The sequence below is a fragment of the Acinonyx jubatus genome, chromosome C1 (assembly GCF_027475565.1).
Source record: "Acinonyx jubatus isolate Ajub_Pintada_27869175 chromosome C1, VMU_Ajub_asm_v1.0, whole genome shotgun sequence".
Lineage (NCBI taxonomy): Eukaryota > Metazoa > Chordata > Mammalia > Carnivora > Felidae > Acinonyx > Acinonyx jubatus.
In genome coordinates, this window is record NC_069381.1 from 147,340,461 (window position 1) to 147,360,271 (window position 19,811).

Genomic DNA, 19,811 nt, shown 5'->3' on the forward strand with positions numbered 1-19,811 from the left:
ATACTTGTTGTTTTAAGCCACTTAATTTTGGTGTGATTTGCTATGTAGCAAGAGATAATGAATATATCTTGATTCTGTGGTTGGATAGCTTTCTTACCCATCCATGCTGTTCACACAAGGAGTAAGCATGCCTTTTCTATGTGTATCAAAACCTCCAACTGATACAAGTTATAGGTATGACAGAGCCCTTGGAGATACCACTAGAAGCCTCTTTAAGATCAGCACTCTACACAACATCCTTAGATATGGTACTTTAGCCAGTTCTTAATACACCCTGATGTAAGACAGAGACAACACCAGGCTTTGGTGGGAAGACTTGAATAGAACCTTGGTGAATTATAAGAATTCAGACCGGTCAGAGGGACAGCAGGTGTGAACTTACTCAGTGCACACAGACAGATTTCCTATATATAAGTCATATTCAAGGGTCAATAGAGAAATAGCTAGATTGCAAGCTCTTGAGGAGAAGGACAGTGTTTGTCTTGTTTACTGACCGTATCTCAGGTCTGGGACATGAAGAAAGGCTCAGTAACTTTTTAAAAAATGAGATAATAATAAAACGGAGAGCTTTATAGATGAAGAGTAAAAGGTTAGATATGGAGACTCATCTGATATGAGAAGAACTTCATGGTCAAAACACTTTTCTAGGAGTCAACTTTTCAGCAGTGAGGATCGACGTCTGCTTGAGCTTTGAGCAGAACTTAAGCAGTATTGACACTTGGTGTGACAAGGAGGTACAGAAAAGATTGTGGGTCATGAACTGTGACTCCCAAACGTGACCTTGGGTAGGTAGAGATTAGTTCAACCTTGGCAGTCTCTTGAAGAAATATTTGTCTTGGAGAAAACTTCATGAGGGGAAATGATTCACCTAGAAAGGCAAAGGTAAGAACCATGCTGGTAATTGACCTTGAAGTGAAGGTTACCAAGTTAAGCCTAGATGTAAGCTGGGAATTTGAATGGATGAGCAGAGCATATAGGGATGTAAGTAAGAGAAGAGACAGCCTCGAGGCATACAATATGTATGAACCATCCATGGTGTCTGTCTCAATTTTATTTTATTTTTAATTTTTTTTGTTTATTTATTTTTGAGAGTGAGAGAGACAGAGTGTGAGCAGGCAAGAGACAGAGAGGGAGATACAGAATCCAAAGCAGGCTCCAGGTTCTGAGCTGTCAGCACAGAACTCGACGCGAGGCTTGAACCCACGGACCACAAAATCATGACCTGAGCTGAAGATGGACGCTTAACCAACTGAGCCATCCAGGTACCCCCATTTCAATTTTAACAGCTCCTTTGGTTCCAAAGTCTTCCAGAATTGGACTGCGCTTATTGGGTGGCATGCCCCTGCCCCAGAACATCCTTGCTCCTGACTCTTTTCCTTTGACCTAATTCTCTGGTCCCCAGTATTTTTCTAGTTCATCTCTTGGCAAAAGCATGAGCTTTCCTGAAGTTCAGATATGGGTCCTTAGAGTACAACCCAGCATAAGACCTGGTAAATCGAGTTCTGTTTAGCAAAGGGCATAGGTTAAAAAAAAAAAAAGGACTTGAATTAAAATACACTTTCTTGGATGTGACTGGCTGATTTCTTTGTGAGATTTATTAACACAACAAAATTTATTTATTGCTTTAAGTATCGCTATAGATATTGAGAACACAAAAATCAATAATATAAGATTCTTACATTAAGAACCTCACAGCCTAGTGGGAGAGTCTAAAATCTGTGTGTGCGTGCGCACGCGCACTTCCTAGTGATACAAGAACTAACAGTCAACAATCGCCTATGGAGCATGATAGATGGAAGGACTAACTACACATGTGTATGTATTTGAGCCATGGGGCAAGTTTTGGAAGAGTGTCAGGGAAATCCCCATCAAAAGGATGATGCTCAAACTGAATCTTGATGGAAGAAATATAGAAGATCACTAGGTAGATAAGATTGCTAGACAGATCTGGAGACATGGGCGAGCATGGAGGGTTTGAGGGAGCGGGTATATTGATATGATGAAGGGAGAGATAGAAAGATGGCCTGAAGGGAATGATAAGAGATGAGCCTGGAAAAGTAGTCTGGAAAATGTCAGTCTAGAGAGTTTGGGATTTATCTTGTAGCCGATGAGGAACCAAGGAAGGGTTTTAAACAGAAGAGTTATGCATTCTGATGTAATTTTGAAATATAACTGATGGTGGAATGTTGGTGAATTGGAGGCAGGAGATTGGCTGGGAGGTTATTACTTCAATCTAGGCAAAAGTGGATGAAATGTAATGGCAGTGGACATGGAAGAGGAGAGATCTATAGGGATCTGAATGGACAAGGCCTGGCAGAGATTAGAGGCTGGTAGATGACGGTAGAGAAGAAGGAAGCTAAATAAGCCTGAGGGTTTCCTGCTCAGGCACTTGGTTGAAGTAATTTGATGTAGCCCTGGTGAGCTTTGTGTTGTTAAACAAAGATCAGTAAAGGTCAGTTTTAATATTATACTTTGACATACCTGTGAACCCCCCGTGGGGGTCTGAAAACAGGTAGGATATTGTAAAGGTGCAAAGAGGCCAGTGTGTAAAGCAGATTATGGTTCAGAACGGTTAAGTATGAAAGTAACTGCCAGCAGCATGAAGGGCAATCAAGGGCCTTCTTGTGGAAATTCCGACTCAGAATAGCTCTCTGGGCTAGACTGGCTGGACTGGCAAAGCCCATGCACTCCAGCAACGTATGGGTGCCATCGCTGTAGCAGGCTTGGGAGATCCCCAGATGACCTTGGCCTATAGTTAGCTCTCACAGTCAGCTGTGGCTGGTTTCCAAAGTAGCAGCAACGGCAGCTGACAGCTTTGGAAGTGTATTTTCTTCTCTGTTAAAGAAAAAGTGCCCATTAGCAATACATTTCCCAAGAAGCTACTCTTCCTGGTTTGACTGAGGGCTTCTGTGGTAGAAAATATGCCAGTGTTTCCAGAAGGCTATTTCAAAAAAAAATTAATCACTTTTCTCTTGAGACAAAATACCTTGAACCTCTTGGGTAACTTAGAAGAATCAAAACGTAAGTTCTATCCTTGGAAAACATGTCAAACGCCTTCTTGAATGCCTTAGTTCATTAGAGAATCTTTTCCCCTTTTGCCTATCACAGTAAAAGTGAATTAGAATGTAAGGTTTCAAAGGCAGAGAAGGAATCTAAAGCCTAACAGATTTAAGTCAATGCTTACTTTGGGGAGCTGAAGTTGGAATACAAGAATCTAAGTTTGAGACTCTTCGATAAAAAATTCTTGCAATCACTTAGTGTTCATGTCGAAACATCTGGTGGCAACTTTGCTTTAGTGTATGGTAACTGGGGAAAATATTGAGAGATTGCAGTAACGTTTTTTGTTTGTGTGTGAATTGAGCCTTAATTCATGTACTTCATCCAGAAAACACTAGAGGGAGTAAGTCAGATAGAGGAAAAAGGCTACCTCGGAAGGAACAGCAGTGTAGAGGAGGCTGAGGAGGAAAGCATTTCTGCATTTCCCTAAGGCGCAGAATTTTACTTAGGTAGACACTAATCTTTACATTGTGACCAAGTGACTTTATATTTGAAAGCCGGTGCTAAAAAACTTTAATTATGATCTGCTGAGCCTGTTCAGAATCCAAAACAGTCAAGGAAAACCATTACTCTCTGACTAGAATCTGTATCCTGTCCATTTTAGGCATTTTGAGAGTGAATATGATAGAACTCTGTGAGTCTTTAATTTTAGAGGACACATTCTTTGGATGAATAACCTTTCAGATATTGAATTTTTTTTTATAGCACTGGTAGTAATACTTCCAGTGCTCGAAGTGAATAGTAATGATACCAGGCATTTTCAGACACTTGTAGGAATAAAATGAGCTCTTTGTAAATATCCTCGATGGGAAGCCTTCCCCTCTTCATTTTTTCCATAGTTTTCATGAATTAGGTCTACCTTAAAACATCATTTTATGATCTAGTAACACTGAGGTTAACTGGCCCAATGTCATGCACGTGTCAATGAGAACTGATAATGATTCTTCTTGTTTAAATTCCCAGTTCCTCAGTTCCTTTGTGACGCTTTGAAAATGCCAAAAGACCTAGTGAAGGCTAGAGTCAAATCGCCTACTTAAAAAAAAAAAAACAACAACTGACAATCACTATAATCAGAAACAATATCTTAAAAAGCTGTTTAAGAGACTATTCAACTGAATTTTAAATATTTTCCTGAATGATGAACTAATAATTCCATGAAATACTGTCCTTACAACCATAGCAGATTTTTGAAGAAGAGTTGTTAAAAGCATGTGTGAATTCAGATGTAAGAAAAATCACAATAAAGCATGCTAAATTAATGAGGATCTTCCCTCCTACAAACCATGGGGGTCAGCCTCACCTGGATGTTAATATCCAAAGAGAAGTAACATTATGAACTTCCTAAGGCAGAGGCTGTGGGAAAGGATCAATTACACTGACAAGGAAAACTCAGCTCCCAAGTTTGGGTTTGCGTTTGTTAGTCATGCATTATACTACTTACCTCTCAGGGCAGACCTTTAATTTCAGAAAGTGCTGAGATGCATTACTGCACCCGTTATCAAGTCTTTGGCAGAAATACCATTTATCCTTGTTGTGGTAATGAACAGATTTGTAACATTCTGGTGTCACCATTCCTGAAAAAGCACGTTCATTTGAATATTTCTTCCACAAACATAGTGAAATATTTCATGAAGGCACATTGGTGTAGACTACTATGGAGAGATATTGCTGGTGAATGACAGAATGTCTGGTTGATTTACATGAAACCCCAAGTGCTCGTATGAGAAGAGGTTAGGTTTAGATTGACGAGCAAATGTGTAACCAGACTTCTGGCTGACAAATGGCAGAACTATGCCAGCGCATTAGCTGCTCTGGAGAGAGACCAAAAGTAAGGCAGGGGGATCAAGTTCGTTCCATAAAGGACATTCAAACCTAATGGATGGCAGGAGGGCTGGGGCAGGAAGCGCTTGCAGATTTTAATGCCCCAAAATAGTAGTGGGCAAGTTGAGAGTTGAACTGGCATCCAAGCCAATGATCAAACTCTTATCAAACTTTTCTGTATCATGTGTGTTGTTTATATTTACATTTCTTCAGAAGGATCCTGGTGTTTTCAAGTTAAGTCTATTTTATTGGCAGCTCTGGCTTAAAGTCACTAGCCTCTAAAAATGGCTTGTTTGGATAAACCAGAAAAAGAAAATAAAAACTGATGAGATTAGTATTAAAAATGGTGCCAAACAGTAAATGATCCAGATTGGATTGGATTTGTTCCAGTCGTGCACAGCTGAGACGAGACATCCATACAGCTTTTGAGAAGAAGGGTGAAGTGTTTGGACCACACTCTTCTTCTGAGGCTGAGGCCAACAGTGTAGGGCTTTGGGTCTGCCTTCAAGGAAGTCCTGTGATAGTAACGAGAGATGCTGTCCATTGAGCTGCCGTGGCGTGCAGCTCAAGCACTTGAGATGCATTACCTCACTTAATTCTTACCAGCACACTGTGGAGTGGGTGTATAGTCCTGCTTTAGAGATTTGTTGACTTGTCCAAGGTCACACATGAGTGACAGGATTGAAACTCCAGTCTGACTCCAAAGCAATTTCCATTGGGCAATTTCCAAAGCATTGCCTCTTGAGCATCTGACCAACAGTCCTGGAGGAGGTCTGGTGGCTTTCAAGCCATGTGGTATTTGAGTACGATGGAAGCAAGAGCTGCAGAGAGCCAGAAGACCCGGGTCTGAATCCTGACTCTACCACTTACTTGGTGTTTGAGCTCAGAAAAATTCCCTACGTCTCTGAACTGTCTCCTTGTCTATAAAGAATGTGTGTCTTGCGTGTGTGCTGGATTATTAGAAGACTTTTAAGCCGCTTTTCGTTTCTAACCTTCTATGATACCATGGAGCATTCAAGGGGCTTTTAATTCCCCATATTTGAGGTGCACATTCAGTCTTTTGCTCACTTAGTAAACTCATATGTGAGGAAACACTTCGATTTGGAATTCAAGAACTGACTTAATTTCTGCCATAGAGATATTACTCTTTCTCTGCAAAATTCATTTCCTCTGTGGGTAGTCCCAGTGCTGACTATCTTCTATTTCCTGGGTGGACCTACTCCACTGTGTGCAAAGCGTAGTGCTCTGCTCACAGGAAACCATAGACAGAAAGGCCTCTAGAAATACAAAATGGTATTTCGTAATATCGCAAAGAATACCACTAAAGTTGGCATTCATCTGAAGGCAATAAATGTGCTTCAAGTAGGTTAGAGAACCAAATGTCCAAGTATTCCCCTCCTTATGTGTAATTCACTGTAATACGCTGACAAGTTTTCTCTGAAAACTGCTGTCTGCCATTAAACTGTGCCCTCTATTGCTTGTTTGGCTTGTACCCATTCTGTTGGTGAAAATGTATACTTTGGCTTTCCTACCATGGGCCTTCATCTCCTGCTACTCCCCCGCTCTGCTCAGCATTCTTGAGGATCAAGTGACATGGGCTGGGCTGTGTGTGGGGAGCAACATTGGAAAATTCCTTTGATGTTGTGCCTTGTGATACTCAATGGCTAAATCCAAGCTTTTGCTATTTGACCAAATGCCAACTGGACTAGTTCCTGAATGAATATCTATGATCTTACAGATAGCTGGATGGAAAAATAAGAAGAAACCACTGGAAAAAATATTTCAAGACTATTTTACAGGGCTAATTAAGGCAAAGCTTTGATTAATTGGAAAGTGAGTTGAGCAGAGCGTTAATTAATGAAGAGCTAAGGTGTAACATTAAAAAAATTCATTTAATATATCCTGAGTGTCATCTATGTATAAGGAATGCAAAGAGGGTCAAAAGGTCATATAATCCCTCTGTCTAAAGCACCTTCTGGCTTTCTTCTAGCCATTACTGTTGAAAATTTTGTTCTTTTTCCTTCTGGTCCTTTTTAATGCTTATGTTTTTTGTTACAATGATGTGATCATACAGAATATATACTTTGAATCCATTTTTATTCACTTAACATTGTAAGAATTTAATCTAAGCATCATCTAAACTGTAATGGTGTGCTTAAACATTCCTTTATTTGGTTAAAATTTAAGTTGTTTCCACTTGTTTTCCATGATAGGAAATGCTATAAAAAAATCTTTCCACAAAGAGAATGCCCTTCATTATTGTTAATTTTGTGTTTCTTATGACAAACTCTCATGTGGAATTATTGGATCAAAGAAGACAGTTTTAAGTACTCATTTAAATATTTCATTTAAATACTCAATGCACGGGTGCCTGGGTGGCGCAGTCGGTTGAGCGTCCGACTTCAGCCAGGTCACGATCTCGCGGTCCGGGAGTTCGAGCCCCGCGTCAGGCTCTGGGCTGATGGCTCGGAGCCTGGAGCCTGTTTCCGGTTCTGTGTCTCCCTCTCTCTCTGCCCCTCCCCCGTTCATGCTCTGTCTCTCTCTGTCCCAAAAATAGATAAACGTTGAAAAAAAAAATTTTTTTTTAAATACTCAATGCAGAGGCACCTGGGTAGCTCAGTTGGTTAAGCCTTGGACGCTTGATTTCAGCTCAGGTCATGATCTCGCAGTTTGTGGGTTTGAGCCCTGCATCGGGCTCTGCACCGATGGTGTGGAGCTTGGTTGGGATTTTCTCTCTCTCCCTCTCTCTCTGCCGCCCGGCCCCCCACATTCTCTCTCACTCTCTCCTTTTCTCCCTTCCACTCAAAATAAATGAATAAACTTTAAAAATAAATAAATACTCGATGCAATATGCATTGCAGTTGCTTCCAACATATACTTGCACAACCATCGTTTGACTATAAATTTCTCCCTACTATCTCTATCATTATTGGGCTCTTGATTGTTTACGTTTGCCTAAAACAGGCAAAATACTTTTGAATCAAAAAAACAAATTTAATGCTCATTATCTATGCAATTCACACAATAACCTTGCAAAGGTGTACAGATGAATAGCTACGGGGAAAGATTAGGTGACTCTCTCAAGACCGTACGACTATTATCTGAGCTGGGACTTGATCTTGTTCCTTGAGCCCAGGCCCGCGTGCTGCCCTCTTCCACAGCTGCCCCTAAAACCAGGAAGCTTTAGGCAAATGAGCCTCCAAGATAAGCCTGGATAGGCTCCATGATTGGTATGTATCAAGATGGAAATGAGCAGGACTGTCCAAATGGCTTTGTTCCTTTAAAAACCAAACACTTCCTCAAACTGAGTGAATTTTTGGTTAATTTACACATGCTGTTTCACCTTCCCACATGCACATTAAAAAGATTTTTTTTTTTAAAGGAATGTTATTTAATAGTGCCTGAGTGTTGGAGTGTTTTAACTAAACTCAGATATACATGAGTAACTTCAGTGGAAGTTGTTCATGCATATCTGAAGCAGAATGTGGACTTTTGACTTTAGCCTATTAAACACAAGGAAATGCATCGTTAAAATTCCACTCTTGGCTCTCCAGCCAAGAAGAGAATTGCCCCGGCCACAAAACATGACAGACAGGTCTGCCACGAGGCCCAAAAATTTGTTGGCGTTACAGAATAGGGTAGGCAAACCCCAGTAAATCAAGGCCTCACCTTCATTCCTCAAAAAGCCAAATGAATGAAAGTGTGTGCTTCATTCCTTACAGTGATAAGTTGGGTTTTGCTGGCATGTAAATGTGGAGTAAAGGGGCAGAGTGCAAGTGTGGAGGAAATGACAGATGCCCCCCAGTCAGAAGGTGTTTGGATGCCTCAGGTACCCATTTGGAAGGTCATAATGGAGAAATGATTTGGAACCATGTGGCCTTCCTGTTCTTTGCAGGGGTGAAGAGAAGGCAAACCCAGTTTGCAGGTCACAGTCCTGTACGATAGCAATGTCTGTCAGTCCTGGCTCCGCTGAGTGTGGCTTGGGCAGAGCAGTTTGTGCGTCTTTCCAGCTGGAGGTTCTTGAGATTTAGAAGGTCCCCTGTAAGCTGAGCAGGAGGTTAAATAACGGGGTTTAACAAAACTCAGAGACAGGCTCCTCTTACCTAGATTACAAATCCTGTTCATCTCTAATCGGACTACTATTTAATGGACATTAAGAACAAAACAGCAAATCACCAATATTTATTTCACAAAGATATGACCCTGACCGTGGATAGCAGAAAGGATGCCTTGTTAACATCACCCAACAACTCCGTTTCGATAATTGCAAAGAGGTCTGGATTTTCCAAGCGTTCGGACAATTTCCTCTAGAAGCTTCTGTAGGGAGCTGAACGTGCTTTGGTGCATCCTTCTGTCTGAGAAGGTGATTTGGATTCACTGTGCTTTAAGGGAGAAGCGGGAAGCAGCAGGATGGATTTGTAGAGATGTGGACAAGTGAACGTCTCTCCAGGTCACTCGTTTTGTAACCAGGTTATAGTTTTAACCAGTGAGGAATCCTGAAAAACAATAACAGAAAACAGCTTGGAAGCAGCTTTGCTTTCAAAATTTCTCAGTGATGTCTCCACTCCACCAACGTATTTTCATAGCCTTTTGCCTGAAAGGCCAGGCAATAAATATGCATAACATTCAGAGCTCTGCCTGGAGCTGGGTTCTTGTTTTGCTGGAAGGCATAGAGAGAAGACTCGCTGAGCAGATTACCAGGGGCATTTTCCCCTTTCTAGTGAAATGGCTATTCTCTCTGATGCTACTAGAGTGTTTTCTGTCACCTCCAAACACTACACACTGTGACAACACTGATCTCCAAGGCCCGTACCGTCTGTGACACTCTGTGTAAGATGCAGGCAGAGTTGGACAAGACGCTGAACCCCTCCCGCCCAGCCCTGGCCAGGAGGTGGAGCTGGGGAGGGGCTGGCCCTCAATTTGCCTGTTGTTTTTGGAAGCTTTCATTTAGGTTTTTACTACTGGGTGGTCCCCTGGGCCTCCCACTACATTCTGACTATTTCCAAAACTTTCTGAGAGGTGGTGGTTCAACCGAATGAGCATACTGTCCTCACTCACGTGGAAAGCTGTAGGCGCAGGCTTCCTTCTGTCACACATTCTTCACGTTTTCCCTCTTTATTTGCTTTAAAGTCAGTTTGAACAAAATAGAATTGTGACTCTGAAGTTCTAAGATTCTGGGTACAGTGGTATATATGCTGTTGTTGTTGCTGTTGTTGTGTTGTTGCTTTTCCAGCCCCTTATGTTTCGATGCTCAGTGATCTCCACGCTTTTTGGATGGCTGGCCAGAATGAGTAAAAGATTTTAAGGAGATACTCCCAATACTTGTTATTTGTTCATATATACCTGTACTATTGAACTAATATATTCTGTTCATTAAAATCATACAAAGGCAAACATTAAAAAAAAAAAAAAGGTGGCGGGGGCGGCGCCTGGGGGGCTCAGTCGCTTGGGCATCTGGCTTAAGCCCAGGTCATGATCTCACACTTCGGGAGTTTGAGCCCCGCGTGGGGCTCTTTGCTGACAGCTGAGAGCCAGGAGCCTGCTTCGGATTCTGTGTCTCCCTTTCTCTCTGCCCCTCCCCTACTCATGCTCTCTCTGTGTCTCAAAAATAAATAAAAACATTTTAAAAAAATTAAAAAAAAATAAAAACACACAAAGACAACATTTTGAAAGGTAAAACAATATTAGGTTCTTTTATTTTCTCCCTGGCACACACACAAAAAAAACTTTTTACTTTTACTATGCTATTAATGTCATACGCTCATTTTATATTTACATGTGCCTGAACTGAGTATGCCTCGCTTGAAAATCTTGCTTTACCACTTGGTGATAGGATTCAGAAATTTAATTGTGAGGGCAGTTTATGTTAATATTTGGTCTTAGTGATTATTGTGGCTAAAAACAATTCTACAAAGATAATGAGAGAAGTGCACTGATGTCTGTAATTACTCTACCCTGACTCATGTTTCAGCCACATCTACCAGCTAATGCAAAGGTTCTGTTGAAAGTTCACTAATAAGTTTCCATCTTCCTTGGCATCAGTCATTTGCTCTTGTAATCCAATCAAAAGTGCTTCCCATTGGCCAAACCCAGAGCAAGTCAGAAGGCAAGGGAGACTAGTTAATGTGCATTTTCATAGATGGATACATGATAGATAGATAGATAGACTCAAAGCTCTCTGAAATTATTCATTTGAAAGATTTTTTTTTTATTTTAACGTTTATTTATTTTTGAGACAGAGACAGAGCATGAATGGGGGCGGGGCAGAGAGAGAGGGAGACACAGAATGGGAAGTAGGCTCCAGGCTCTGAGCCATCAGCCCAGAGCCTGACGCGGGGCTTGAACTCACGGACCGCGAGATCGTGACCTGAGCCGAAGTCGGACGCTTAACCGACTGAGCCACCCAGGCGCCCCCCCTCATTTGAAAGATTTTTAAATAATTTAGAAAAATCCCACTTCCCAGTTTTAAAAATATGTACATATCAGAATTTTTTTTTTTTTAACAGAGAAATCATTGTTTTCAGAAGCAAACATATACGATGATGGAAGCTATTCTAAATGTCCATTTGCAAAGTGTTCTCTCCAAGGCATGAATTTTTCAAGGCAGTCACTTTCTCACTCACCAGTACAATGTCAACATTACCTTGGTTGCACAGATTTGGTGTCTTTATTTTTTGCAAGGCTCACTGCTGGGTTGCAGCTTCTTGTCACCATAGGACATTTCAGAAAATGTTGTTTGTTTTTCTTTTTTTTTTTTTTTAACGTTTATTTATTTTTGAGACAGAGACAGAGCATGAATGGGGGAGGGTAAGAGAGAGAGGGAGACACAGAATCTGAAACAGGCTCCAGGCTCTGAGCTGTCAGCACAGAGCCCAACGCGGGGCTCGAACTCACGGACTGCGAGATCGTGACCTGAGCCGAGGTCGGACGCTTAACCGACTTAGCCACCCAGGCTCCCCTGTTTGTTTTTCTTTAAGAAGTACAGCGGCAGAGGGTTCATCTCACCCAGTGACCCCGTGAACGGTTGTGGTTTGTTTCCGCCAGGTAGGATTAGATTTTAGGAACAATTTGGGCGAATGGTGAGGGCAACAAGTGGATGGGTTGAAGTTCTTGCTAGGAACTCCTGGTGTGCGAATCGGGTATTCGAAGTGAGTTTAGCGAAGGTGGGTAGCAAAGTGAAGCAGCCATGATGCAACAGCAAGACCAAGGAGCCTTTACTTCCTTCCCCGAAGCCTGGGGTCTGGGGACAGAACAATAACCCATGCCCAGGGAGAAAATTGTTTCTAGGAATGGAGCATGGTCTGTATCTGTGATTTTGGTAGAGGGACTGTATGAGTTTGTTCAGAATGCCCTAACAAAGTACTGTGACTAGGTGGCTTAAACCACAGAAATTAATTTTCTTGCAATTCTAGAGGCTAAAAGTCCAAGGTCAAGGGGCTGGTAAGGTTGGTTTCTTCTGAAGCCACTCTTCTTGGCTTGTAAATGACTCTCTTCCCCTGGGGTCTTTGCATAGCCTTCCTTTTATGCATGTGTCCGTGTTCAAATTTCCTCTTCTTATGATGACACCAGTCATGTTGGATTAGGGCCTACCCAATGACCTCATTTTAACTTAATCACCTCTTTAAAAGCCCTGCCTCCAAATACAGTCAGTCACGTGCTGATGTACTGGGGACATATAATTCGACATACGAATTATGGGGTGGAGACACAATTCAATCCATGATAGGGACATGCCGATCCGTGGCCCACAGGGAGGAAGCCTGGGCAATAAGCCTCATTGGATCTTCCCTCCAGCCCACCAGTTCTCTGCATGTACTTTGCACTGGCCAAATTCAGGTGGAAGCCAGAGGACAGGGAGCCTGCTTGATGCTATACCCAAAGGTCAGTGTCCTAGGACATGCAGAGTTAAAAAGGGTAAAAAACAGACAATACCCAGCTCACAAAATCACAGTGCTGAGCTTAGAAAACAGAAATGCCATTGGCCTATAGGGTTATCAATAATTTAACATAGAAGGAAAGAAGTAATGGTCAGAGAAGCCAGGGTACTCAGCTTTGGGGATTGCACTGAGATGCTAGCTTCAGGGAAGTGCTGTTACTAGGTAGCTTGGCTTTGTGGAAACAGTTTGAATGTCTTGCATAGCACTTGCCCTGGTGAGAATCAGAAAAAGACATCCGCTGTGGGCAAATTAGAGAAAAGTGGTTTCCGTGGGCTGAGCAGTCCTTTCAATGCCCAGCTTTTGGGATCCTCATTTGTCCTCCTCAGCCAAACACACCCTGCATGACTCTGTGCAGTGACCGTTATCACAGGCTCAGTGTCATGGTCAACATGTCCTCAGCCCCCTTCTTCCAGACCCTTACCACGGACACCTGGAAGGATGCCTGTTGATTTGTGGCTGCTTCAAACTGGCAGCCGCTCTAGTTCCGCATGGAAAAAAATCATTGAACTATGGCAAAATTCACATCGATCACTGGCTGTTTTATGAAATCCATCAAGCCCTTTTTGCTGGCAGTTTCTGGCTGATCTGAACTGAACTTTTGGTGGTTCTCCCACCTAAAGGGAGTAATTAGTGTTCTTTTAGACAGTTGTTCCTTGTGAGCACCTCTTGGTAACCCCATTTTAAGAGTTTGGGATGACTGACAAACATGAGGTCTGAGTATAAGCACTGGAGTTTAATCTATCCATCAGACAGGCTGCAGCTCACGGTGAGAACAACTCTGGGGGGGAGCACATTCACATAGTCACTGCAGATTTGTATGGTCGTTCTGACAATTTTCTGGCAGGTGGCAGCATAGAGTTCTGAAAATGGTACACACGGAGTTCTAAGAGAGGGTGCTTCCTCTGTCCCCAGTTGCTATAAACTTGCTGTCTGGGTAAGTGACTGGTTGGGTGCCCTGTGTGTGAGGGACTCTGTTAGGCATGGGAGTGGGTCTGGGGAAAGGGAAGGACCCAAGGAAGACTAAGACATGGTCCCAACTTCTCCATAGAGTGAAGAGGAGGACAGAAGGGTATCCTCTCAAGAGCTTCAGCTTCAGAATAATGTCCAGATGTACCGCCTTCTCTGTCCCACCCTCTCAAGTTCTGACAGTAAATGAGCAGTGGAAGGTCCAGAGGGAGAACTTCTGCATCCCTCCCGGGCGGTGGCGACATTAGGCTATTGCCTGGGTTCTTTGGGCTCCAAGGCTTGAGCCTGTGAGAGACCCCTGACAGCCATGGCCAGGCCGGGAGTAGAGAACTACTGGAGCTGAAGGGTGAGAGCTGGTAGGACTGGGTGGATGTTGGTTGCGGGCGGGGCAGGCCAGGAGCAGCCTGGTTGGTCCCGCAGCAGCTGTGGGCATCTGTGGAAACCACCAGAACAAAACCCAGGCACCAGAGCACCCTAACAAAAAACTGCAGCTTGCTTGGCAAAGCCCAAGGAAAGCCCTTCTTTTTAGGAGAAAGGAGGGGAACTCTTTTTCAGTGTTCTCAGTGGGAAGCCATTTATACTAGTTATGCACTTGCCCCAGCACTACCCCCTTCCCATGGAGCCTGGGCCCCCTTGGCTGTGGTTACTCACCCCGACTGCTGATCTTTGCCAACACTCACCCTCTTACCTCTGGGCTCTTACGACTGCTTCCCCACCCCCCCACCCCCCCACCCCCCCACTTAAATCTTAAGTAGAGGTATTCTTTGTGAGAAAGACAGTTATTTCACATAATCTTAGGGTCTGTGATTACCACTTTGAAAATACTTGGACATTATCTTATAAAGCCAAAGCTAGGCATACCTCATGGTACAGCAGTCCCCTTCCTGATATACCCTGCAGAAATACGTGTGCACATGTATGAAGTGACACGTACAAGCCTTTTTGATCATTCTTGTTCACACTAGCCAAAAATTGGAGACAGCTCCCATGTTTATCAGAAATGGAATGGACACATTTCGATATGTTTATACAATTTTTACCACCATACAGTGGTACAAATAAACGCATTACTGCTATGCGAAAACACACGATTAAATCTTACAGATATAATATTGAGTGAAAGAAGCAAGACACAACAAAATATTTACATTTTTTAAATGTTTACTTATTTATGAGAGAGAGACAGAGAGCAAGCCGGGGAGGGGCAGAGATAGTGGAAACACAGAATCCGAAGCAGGCTCCAGGCTGTCAGCACAGAGCCCGCGAACTCAAGAGGCATGAGATCATGAACTGAGCTGAAGCGGGACGCTCAGCCCACTGAGCCACACGGGCGCCCCGATGCAACAAAACATTTAGTGCACAATTCCATTTATATGAAGTTCAAATGTAGGCAAAACTAAACTGTGGGTTTTCGGGACACATATTTGGGTGGTAAAATCATAAAGAAAAGCAAGGCATGGAATCCTCTATTGTCTATGTAGTGTGACCCGCTGAGTGGAAGGAGGGGTTCATTGTGAAGAGGCATCATTGGGGATGTCTAGGCAGGCGGCCATGTTCTACTTCTCATGGGCCGAAGTCATAGGGAGCCCATTCTGCAATGAAAATTCGAGCTGTATATTTGTGTTTTATGCACTTTTCTAAGCTTATCGCACAATTTAAAAAAAAAAAAAGTGAAAAAGAAAGCAACTCTTTATTGTCTAGTTATTCTCAGGAAGATTAAGTACCGGGTTGAATCTTGAAGGATAAATAAGAATTATCCACGTGGAGAAGACTCAGACAAGAAGGGGCAAAGGTGCAAAGTATAGAACTTTTCTGAGATTTTAAAGTTCAGGTGGAGGTGTGGTTGGAGGTGGAAGCGAGGTCTTGGGGAGCCAGGTGTTTAGACGTGGTGGGCTGGTAGAGGGATTTGAAGCAAGGGAATGGAATTTCAAGTAGAGGAGGGCTAGTCACAGGGACAAATGCAACAAAGAGGTCATTCAGATAAAGACTGAGGGGTGTCTGACTTGGGAAAGGAGGTCCCTGGCCTCCAGGTGGGAATTGTGCAGTGGGGCCTGGCAGTGGACAACAGACTGGAGTGGGAGGAGGGTGGGAGGGGAGGTGGGGGAGTAGAGACAGATGTGTTTGGCAGTCCTGACCAATGCTGTAGGGAAGGCCAACAGATGAGGAGGTTTAGATCGGGGAACTCACTATTTCTCCATGACCATAAAAGGATGTAGCTCTTTGGTTCCCCAAGTCTGGAAGGCGTTTATTTCAGACTTCAGAATTCACTCATGGGAAATGAGATGGTCGAACGGGTGAGGAAGCATCGCCCTGCTCTGTGAGGTTGGACTACATTCACTTAGGAGGCGCTGGAAAAATCCCTGGGAGTCTCAGAAGACTGTTGCGCCTGAGTTTCTGCAGGATGTTGGATTTGTGGCCTCAGAGATGGCAACTCAGAGATGGAAACGTCTCTGTTCCCTTAATTTAATGCACACCGGAGTAGGTGGCTGAGAGGTTGCAAGAGACCAGTCTGTCTGCCAGGCCCTCGAGGGACAGCTTCAGGAAAATGGTGTCAGTCAACAGTTTCTCTTCTTTTCTCTCCTGCACTCAAACCATCTTATATGCGTTTTCCTTCTTGTCTCCCTTTCTAAGCCTCTTTCCTGCTTCCGTTCCTTCTCTTCTTTCAGACATCCTCTCCTTCTATCTCCTTTCTGGATTTTCCACTTCCACACCATTCCTGCACTTCAAGTCTCTGCTTCAAACCTTTTGCCACATTCCATCTGACAATGAGAGGTAAGCAGACTTCATGGGGCCAATTTATGGCATCACAGAAGGCCCCCTTCTTTTGGGGAAGCACCTGCCCCGTTATGGCAGAGAGACTCCTGCCCCTTGACATACAGTTCCTGTCTCCTCCTGGGCAGAGTTGGAGGATGACCAACTTCCTCACCACCCCCAGACTCCCACACAAAGCCTGAGCAGGGGAGCAAGGCTGAGGCATTGGTACAGCCAAGATGGTGATGTCGGAGCTGGGAGGCTGGTTATACACAGGGGAACTGACCAAATGAGTAAATATACCAAGTAAATATATCGGGATCCAGGTTACTTGCTGTCAGAGATGAGAATTACAAACATGGGAAGGGAAAATAAACCTGGAGGTGTTGGATTGGAACTGGAGGTATAAATGTGTGAACACGTTTTTCAAAATATATGGATAATGTAGAAAACACGGATGTGAGTGTGGGCATGTGGACACCTCCCCCCACATATATATTCCCTAACCCCATTCACTGACAGGGCTTGGGAACAGTGATATATCAGCAGCACAGTGCACCAGGTCCTCAAATCTTACCTTCCAACAACCATTCTCAACTAAAAGGAACCAAGACTCTTTGGAGAAATGGCCGAAGCCAGAACTGGGACAGGAAAAGCACAAGAGGAGCTTGGGACATCTACTGGTACTGGGGAGCAAGGAAACGCTTAAAAAATAATGGGGACATGTTTTGAAAAAAACACAGAAGTTGGCATGCACAGGGTCCCAACTGACCAAATTAGGGACAATTTGAGCATTAAAACAAATAATGATTGTAACAGATTAGAACCCAGCAGATACAATAGGAAACCCTGAGTCCATCCTCATGTAAATAAGTAAATGAATAAATTCAAAGTTTGAGGAAGTCCAGGATATTTACATGGTTGCAAAGCATCTCCCCACGAAATACTTATTAATGGCCAAGTGAGAAGGAATAACTTTACAGTGGAGATGCCAGGCAGAAACCACCTTAATTAAGTGATCAAAGGGAACATTGTTGGTAATGAGAAAAATGGAAATCCTGCACCCCCAAAGGGATTCGGTGGGGAGAACACAGCCTCACTTTGGTGATACTCCTGCCAAAGGTGCAGGACCACGTGGAAACTTCAACCAACCTGAGGACAATCTGAATAACTGGCACATAATCTTCAATTGTGTCAAAGTTGTGGAAGTCAAATAAAGACTGAGGAGCTATTTCAGACTGAAGGAGACTAAAAACACAGCAAGTAAATGCAACGTATGATTTTGAACCGGACCTTTTTATTATGAAGAACAATGGTGCTCTCATTGGCGTTACTTTCCTTATTTTGGTGGTTGTATTGTTGTCACCTAGGAGAATGTCCTCGTTTGTAGAGGATAATGGAGCACTGGGCTGGTAATTTGCTCTCAGACAAACCAGGCTAAAAAAACTCCTTTGTAGTGTACTTGCCACTTTTGTTTCAAAATTAAAAAAATAAAATGGCACAGCCATGTTGGGGGAAAAAGAGAAAGATAGGTTATAAGGTGAACACAAAATTCGCATTAGTTGAGGAAGAAAACATGAAAATTTTTGTGTTTATCAGGGGTCGTGCAGGGCTGTGCCTCAACATCCTTGGAGTCCCCAATGCTCTCTCCTCAGCTCTCAGGGGTCATTTGACAGAAAAAGCGAGATGTATTATTGTTGACAGTCGTTGGAGAGCTGAAGTATTAGGTAATGGCAAGTGTCATGATTCTCCTTCCCAAGTCACAGGCCTTGCCAGAGGACTTGAGCCCAGCGACTTGAGCTGTAGCTGCTGCTTCACGGGAAGTGGAAGAGAACGGACCATGTGTTGGCTATCACTGGAAGTGCTCAGTTAGTGGTAGGACAACTTGTGGCTTACATCTCTTTTTCCATCTGAGGGGCTGAACTTGGACGGGAAAGGAGCATCTGGAATGTTTGTGCTGTTGCAAGACATTTTGTCCTTCAGGATCAGGGCAGAAGGAGGGATGAAGTATGTAAGAACATTTGAGAAGAGACTTAACTGAGAACATTTATTACAAGTTTACAGTCTTCCAGAGTCACTTTCATGGAGTGGGGCTTTGAAGTGCTGTCCTTGGCTTCCATTAAGGGGCCCTACCTGAAACAGCCTTGGGAAAGTGTCCTAGTATTGGCAGATACTTCCCAGTATCTCCTGCAGAGGTCTCTATACAAAGGTAATAAATACTATCTTTTCCCAGAGGATTTGGTAGGCTTTGCTACCTTTGACAAGAGTAGATGTACTTTCTCCCTTTTCACCTTGGCTGCTAGGAAACTCAAAATTATTGAGGTTCAACATAGGGATAATGGAGGCCTTTTGGCTTGCAGAGTTACATTCTGTGCTCTCCTTCTCTCTTCACTGTTAATCTCCCAAGCCCTGATTTTTAAATGTGTTTTATTGTATTTCCTATAAGCTGCTTTAAACTATTGTAAATTAAAGGTTTGTAAACCAAATAAAGGGACAGAAGGATCACTGTAAGAGTAAAAGTTGAAGGAAACAGAAAATTTCCTCTGTAAGACAGAACTAAACATTAGGAAGAAAAGTACACAGCAAGAATGCAAGAAGTTCCTTCGGTATTTCTTAAGAAAAGAAGAGGTAAGAGGGCCACGAACAATATTCACGGTCTCCAGCATGTGTCAAAGCACAGTGTATGACAAGCGGGTACAATGGGATGCCTGCCTAGACTTCTGAGAAGAAAGTAATAAATATAAGAGTTCTCAAGATATTGTGGTGGGGTAGGGAGGCGGGTCAGAAAGCCACACAGGTGTTTGCAAATCCACAATCTGGCCTGTGCAGAACATCTGACAGAGGGCGAACAAAGTCAAAGTGATGCTATTTAAAAAGTATCCTACACCCTGCTTGATTAAAACAAACCAAACCAACACTTTCTTTTCCTACATTCCAATATTTTCAGAGCAGGAGTGACAAAGAACATCAACTCTTTGGACATCTGCTCCAAGTCTCATTCTGGCACTAGCAGACCTATTGAAGACTTCATTTGTCTGCCTGACAATTTCATCTCTCAGAAGGCACAGGGGCCGATGACAGAAACGGCTGCTTTGGCGTGAATTCCGATCAGTAAAAACGGAAACGGTTGGTAATGTGGAAATGACAAGAGTATCAGGAGAGAGTGTTTATGTCGTCTTGGCCCCTCCCGGAACTCCCAAAGCTCTTGATTTAGGTCATGCTTTTGTTACTTCTCCTTGCTAGATTGTCATTCATATGCTTGTGTCTCCTCGCAAGACT

The 19,811-nt window shown here is 43.2% G+C and overlaps 1 protein-coding gene across 7 annotated transcripts in view; it reads right to left on the reverse strand.

The window, feature by feature from the left end:
• ITGB6 (integrin subunit beta 6) overlaps positions 1–4,750 on the reverse strand; it is a 132,391-nt gene extending 127,641 nt beyond the window's left edge. For 6 of the 7 annotated variants that reach the window (XM_053215149.1, XM_015082903.3, XM_015082894.3 and 3 more), the window contains exon 1: positions 4,499–4,749. The gene's annotated coding sequence lies outside the window, so the exon portion shown is untranslated. Of the gene's footprint in view, positions 1–4,498 lie in introns of all 7 variants that reach the window. The other variant, XM_053215148.1, reaches the window with a different exon arrangement.
• Positions 4,751–19,811: the final 15,061 nt, after the last annotated feature.